Below are 7,216 nucleotides of genomic sequence, written 5' to 3' on the forward strand. Positions count from 1 at the left end.
ATAGATGAATCTCCAGAATAGAATTTACCATAATCAGATTTTGGCAATGGAACTGGCTTAAAATCTTCAATTCACCTTTTTTTTATCCCACTAAGTGACGTCAAGGGGCACACATACATAAATAAAGAAGTACAATCCAGATTTGTGAGCTTAATGAACAAAATCAATTCAATCAAAGATAACCGGCTGATAGTCGTGTGGAAGGATACACTTTTTGGCCAGCCCCTTGGAAAGCAGGATCCACCACTTTCGGGGTCGACATTTGGAAGCAACTTTACCAGGGCTCGCTTTGAAGGTGATGAAATAGCAGCAACGGCTCCGCTATACAGCAAGGGGCCTGAAATTTGAGAGTAGGTCATAAGCTGAAAAGGGACCATATCAAACAAGAATTGTAATATGAAAACGCATTCAGTTACTCCAATAAGGAAATAGAAGAAGAAAAAACTCCAATTAACTTCAGATAAGATAACTAACGAAGTCACGGGTGAGATGCTGAGAAGCCATGGACAATGCTCATGAATCAGCGCTGGGCATCCATCTAGATAGAGGTATAAAATAATCAGCATTGATGTGCCCTCTCTTTGACAGCGGACATCCATCAATGCATAATTTCTATTAAAAAAAGTTTACGCTGTAAAAATCATACTGATGGGGTGTCAGCCTCACTCTCTCGAAACCCCATGACACAGAAGCCTGCTCCAAAGTTAGCAGAGAAGAGCACAACTTCCCCTACGCGCATGGCGCATAGGAGTTCCAATTGCACGCATCTAGGAGAAGCACGCACACGCGCAAGCCTGTGATTATACTACTAGCAGCAGAGCGATGATGGATTTAGTCATGGGCATTTATTAATTTGATGAAAACTGACGGCGGAGAACACGGGAGGGGATGGGGGGATTGAGCAGTGCTCATGGTGACGGGGTGCTCGGGGAGCTTCATGCAGAAGACGCAACTAAAGTTCTTGCCGAGCTCCTGGCGGCGCCACGCCTTGTCCTGCTCGTAGAGGGTTGCGTCGGCCTCGATCTTGCGGATGGCGGCGAGGAGGCCGCTCCCGCCGCCGGCGCCCCCGGGGGCTGCAGTGAGGGCAGGCGCCGGGGCGAACGAGGGGGACGCACCCTCATCCCCGCAGTCGGGGCAGGCCCAGCCGGCCGCGCCGGTGAGCGCAGGGGGCTACAAGAGGCACGAGGAGTTCCACGGCATCGTGCAGGTCGCGCACCGCAGAACCTCCACCTCTGGCGGCGGCGCCACGCGACACACCATGCACACCTCGTCCCCGTCGCACGGTAGGTCGGGCATCTCGCTCCTCCTCCTCGTCGGCATCTGCGTTGGGCGGGCCTCGTCGCCATGTGCATGAGCTAGGGTTTCGGGTGCGGGTGAGAGATGTGAGGTTGGACTCGGCGGCTGGGTTGAGGAGAGGGTTGGGTGTGCCGGCAGTGGGGTAGAGGTCGGAGGCCGGTAGGTCATCGGTGGGGGTAGGGGAGAGGTGGCCTCCGCCGGCTAGTTGGGTGGATCTGGGATTCGGGGGAAGGAGGAAGACAGAGCAAAGGACGTGGTGCTCGTACGTGAGGAGCGAAGCCTAGGGTTTGGTGAGCCGGTGGGTTGGATGGACGGATGGATGTTTAACACGTCATCGATCCATGCCATAGCAGATTCCACCAATCAAAATTAAGTTTATATAATTTTTTTTTGTTTTCTGTTTGTTTGTTTTATATTTTATCCTCTTATAGTTTGTTATAATGACCCAATATTGTTCACATGTGTGTATGTTGGTATGACAAACAACGTTGTCAAAGAGATTTTACATTTTGTTTGCACAAAAAAACCATTTTTTCAAAGTGCTAGATAATAGGTTTTTTTGTAAAGAACCTACCAAATCTTTGTTGTAAAAATGTAGCAACTCATTTAAAAAAATAGTAGACCATATATTATGTATAATATAAAATATTATGACAGACGACAAACCAACCCATTAGCAAGCATGGAGGATAAAATACCAGCCCAATATAAAAGTAAGATGAAAAATAGCCCAGCAGAAAAGTGGTATAAAAACAGTTCAATACATGTATGAGGTGGGATAGAATGGACCCACGAGTGACATGTCAACATAGTTAAAACATGTTATGGCATTTTTATAATCGTCGTAAAAGTTATGACGATCTCATCTTATGCGGTTACGACGTTTTTGACTCACATCGTCGTAATTTATATGTAGATTTGATCTCCTCAAACGTCTTACGACAATCTCGGATGAAATTGTCATAGATTTATGACGAATTCATCAACGACATCTTAAAGAACGTCATGTATGAGCATATTTCTTGTAGTGAAAAGAGAAATGTTTTGGGGTTTTCTATTAATTCTACAACTAAATTACACTAGAAAAAAAGGAAAAGAATTGAGAAATACTTTTAGATTTTCTGCAAGTTTTTCAAACACACGAGAAGAAGGCAAGAAAATAAATCTAACAAGGATAGCACCATGCAAGAGTGTGGGCACCGACAACAAGAATATGCAAGCATGAATGTAAAGCCGGTGGAAACACGTACTCACCCAAGCTAAGGCTTTTGGCCTAGCTTGGTAATCACCACTCGTAGTAGCCGTCTGGCCTCATTTCGAAGTGTTTGGGTGGCAGGACCAGAGAGTCCCACTCCTGGGGCTCCTACTCGGCCGCTGCCTGAGCGTTCTGGTAGGCGATAATGTCATCGGGCATGATCGTGTATTCGTTCATGTTAATAGAATCAAACAAAGTAGGTGCACACAACGAGATAATTTCTCATGTAACCTCACTAAAGACTAAGTTATGCAAAAGGTTTCCTAAGGAAACATCACTATCAATAAATTGGTGATCAATCATAGACTGGCGATCTACATCAGCTTGTGGTAAAAGATAGTCATCATGATGGAAAGGGGTGTTAAAGCGTTTTGCTAAATGGGTGGCATAAATACCACCATGGATTTTACCCTTACATCTGTTATTGTGTAAACGTCGAGCAATAGTAGCTCCCAAATTAAAGGTGTGGTCATTATGGAGAGCTCGGTGCAAAATGGAAACGTAAGGAGCGCGAAGGATACTACCCTTCCCCCTAGCAGTTAAACACGTCATGATAAATAAAGGAAAGTAGTGCACTTAAGAAAGCTGCAGGCTCGGGGTTGTGGCTTTTGCCACACCTGTCATCTCACTCATTGTTAAGGTGAGAAGGAAATCCGCAAACGCAACCGGTGTGTGTTCTCTTAACTCCCTGTGAGAGGGAATTAAACATATCTCACAAAATTTAGTAAGCGGCATTTCGCGGGTCTGAGCATATAGTTTAAACTCCACTAAAGGTGGATCATGCTTATTTAGGAAATAGAAATTTTGAATGAAGGAATTAGTGAGGGTATGGTATTAGTCTCACTCAGCTGTGATGAAGTTGGTCAACCCGGCATTTGCCACGAATTGTGCAAACTCATGGTGAAATCCGGCTTGTTCCATGAAAGGAGTGTGTGGCCATTCGCATGGCCGGACCTCCTATCGTTTGGTAATGATTCGAACAGTAGATGATTCACCAACAACCCCCTTCACATTCTTCTTGTATGATCTCCTCCTGAAGTGGTTCATTTTTTCAAGAACAAATTTCTAGGCGCAATCCCTACAAGCAGTTTCAGAAACAGTGTTTTGAGAAAAGAGATCGAAATCCATGGGCTTAAGAGCAAGAACACGAGAAAGAGATCTAGAGGGATTTTTTTGGAGGTGAGTGATGAAGTGGGATGAAGGAATAAGTGAGGGGACTCCCGAGGGGGGCACTAGACACCTGGCAGCGCGAGAGGGGCCTGGCGCGCCTTGGTATCTAGTGGCCACGTGGGATACCCCCTGGAGTCTTTTTAGTGCCAGAAATTCTCAAATATTGAGAAAACAAATCGCGTAATTTTTTACATCACTAGGAGAAATTTTATTTTTGGGCACTATTCTATTGCACGGGAAAATCAGAAAACGGGATAATCATGATTTTTATTGTAATTAACAAAAATAAGAGGGAAAGAAAAATGGGTACAGAGAGTTGTGCATACTGAATTCAACGACCTCGTGCTTCTTGAAATTGATTCATTAACAAGGTTGATCAAGTCTCAATGGGGATGTGCATATCTCCAACAATAAGTATCTCATATTTATTTTTGGTTGTAGGTAGAGCTAGTTGAAAACATTCATTGATGGTACTCGGAGAATTTTCAATAACATTAACACCATTCACTTGAAATTGTTTCCTCGGAAAATGCATCGTATGTTCTTTACCATTGACATGAAAAGTGACCTTGCTTTTGTTGCAATCAATAACTGCCCCTACAGTATTCAAGAAAGTTATACCAAGGATAATTGACATATTGTCATCCTCGTGCATATCAAGTATAACAAAGTTTGTCAAGATAGTCACATTAGTAACAACAACGGGTACATCCTCACAAATACCGATATGTATGGCTCTTGATTTGTCACCCATTTGCAATGAAATTTCAGTAGGTGTGAGTTTATTCAAGTAAATTCTTTTGTATAAAGAGAAAGGCATAACACTAACACCAGCTCCTAGATCACATAAAGCCATTTTCACATAGTTTTTTATGGAACATGTTATAGTTGGTATTCCTGGATATCATACTTTTTTAGGTACTCCATCCTTAAAGGTATAATTAGCAACCAAAGTAGAGATTTCAGCTTCAGGTATTTTTCTTTTATTAGTGACGATGTATTCTTTAAAATAACGGTTAAACAATTATGCAAAAATACTGGCCTAAGCTTTTCAGCAAAGCTTTCAAATTCTTCATCATCTTTGTTCTTTGTTGGTTTGGGTGGATAAGGCATGGGTTTTTGGACCCATAGATCTCTTTCTTTGCCATGCTTTCTAGCAGCAAAATCCCTTTTATCATAACGTTTATTCTTAGGTTCTGGGTTATCAAGATCAACAATAGGTTCTATCTCAACATCATTATATGGTTCTTTATCATTCTCAGGTTGAGCATCTACATGAGCATCATCATTATTATTTTCATTATCACTAGGTGAATGCTCACTACCAGATTGAGTTTCAGCATCAGAGATAGATATATCATTAGTATTAGCACAAGCTTTCTCTAATTCAGGTTCACGAGAAGTATGCAAGGTCCTATCATTTTTCTTTTTCTTTTTCTTCCTGGAAGGGCTCGGTGAATGAGCATTAATTCTTTGTGAATCTTGTTCATTCTTTTAGGATGACCTTCTGGGTAAAGTGGATCTTGAGTCATTGTTGCTCCTCTAGTCATTTACTCTAACAACATGATCATTCATATGATTAGTCATTTCATGAAGTAACTCACTTTGAGGTTTAGCAACCTGTTCTAGTTGGGTTTGAACCATAGAAGCATGTTTTCTACACCTGTTACATCATTGGTGATTCTAAATAACAAGTCACTTAAGCGAGCAATCATATCAGAGTTTTGTTTCAATTGTTTCATGACATAGGTATTGAAATGATCTTGTTTTATAATATAATTATCAACCTCATATAAGCATGGACTAGGATGTGCATTGTCGTCATGTGATTCGTTTGGTTGTCGCATTCATCATTGCATCATACGCATCATGCACATTGCATCGGCACTCCGATGTCCTCATATTTCAAAACCTTCATCCGTTATTAGTTGTTGGTTCTTTCCATTTTTGTCGTTAACCATTACGAGACCAACCACACACGCACGCGCACGTGGCATTAATAGCATATTGTTGTCAAAAGTGTGTACAAAACTTTCTCGGATTGGGTTGAAACTTGGCAAGCGGTCTTATTATAGTTTAAATAGGCTGCGCCAAATTTCATCTCGATCAGAGTCCGTTTGATACTCAAATCGTTGAATGTATGGCGCCACTATAGCCGGGTTTATTGTCAGACATTTCGGTATTTAAAATTATTGTCTCGGGACGCAAAACTCCCTCCCATCCCCACCTAGCCCATCTACATAGCCCAAAATAACCCAACAAACCTTCCCTTCGATCGGAGCCATCGGATCACGATCGTATGGTCGAGAAACACATCAAACCTCCTCAAACCCTAGACCCTGCCTATAAAAGGGTCCTACCCCTCCCACATTTGGACAACCAACCCTCCTCCCCTCAATTTCCATGCAGCCAGCCGCCCCCTCTTCGGATTCAGCGTCGGCCAACCCAGCCGCTGCCAGTTGGCAGGCAGACAGCCAGCTGGAGCCGCCGCTAGCCGCCCATCCCGACCAACCCAGGAGCGCCACGCGTCCCCGAGATGCCCCACCTACAAAGGCCCATGCAGAGCCCACGAAGCCCGTCCGCCTCCTCGCTCTAGATCAGGAGAGGAGCTCCCGATACAGAGCCTCCCGAGCTCCCTACTCCGCCTCTGCCCGTCCCTCGCGCCTCCAGCGAGCCGCCGTCGGCGACCAATTACCAGCCCAGGTCGGTCACCCCTCGTGTGCGCACCTTTTCTTCTTCCTGCGGTCTCTCTCTCCACCCAATGCTATCTCTCTCTTGCAGCGCCATGGCCTCCTCCCCCGAGATTCACCGCCGGCCAACCTGCGTCGATATCCATCGCCGTTGTCAGGAATGGGCAGATACTGGAGGATCGTATCCGGATCCGCAGCCCGTGACCTTGTGCGCCTTCCCGTCGCCAGGGATGCACTGCCGCCGCTTCTTTGCTTCTCGAGGCGAAGACCGCCCCTATTCGCCCGTGCCGCTGCGTTGACCAGCCGCATCGCCCGTCTCGTGTGCATTGCATGGACTAGCATCGGAACGGCCAAGCAACGCCCATCCCCGCCACAGCCGGCCCAAGCCCCACACCATGCCAACTTGCGAGCCCCTCCTTGACTGGGCTGAAGCCTACTAGGTGAGCTGCGAGCCGAATCCCTCTATCCCTCGCCCAAAGTGCGTTCTAGTTATGAACGCCCAGATCGGTTTCCTAGTAGTACCAGTTTTGGCCCAATATTTTTTTTCTGCGTAGGACGATTTTTGCAATTATCTAGTGATTTACAGTTTTACAGTTTAGTCCCTCATTTTCATGCTTTAATAACTTGAGAACCGTACATCAGATTAAAATGATTTCAACATGAAAAATGTCCAAAATTTTGCGTAGATTAATAATATTCCACTTTCATGCATGTTAAAAATATTTAAACTTGCTATTTGCATTTATTTTTGTAATGCCATATGAAAATGATTAAATTCATAGCAAAATAACCGTGTATCAGATTT

The 7,216-nt window shown here is 44.4% G+C and overlaps 1 pseudogene; it reads right to left on the reverse strand.

Moving 5' to 3' along the window:
* Positions 1-848: 848 nt before the first annotated feature.
* Positions 849-1,296, reverse strand: LOC123412964 (annotated as a pseudogene).
* Between the last annotated feature and the right edge of the window lie 5,920 nt (positions 1,297-7,216).

This window comes from Hordeum vulgare, chromosome 7H (genome assembly GCF_904849725.1).
Source record: "Hordeum vulgare subsp. vulgare chromosome 7H, MorexV3_pseudomolecules_assembly, whole genome shotgun sequence".
NCBI lineage: Eukaryota > Viridiplantae > Streptophyta > Magnoliopsida > Poales > Poaceae > Hordeum > Hordeum vulgare.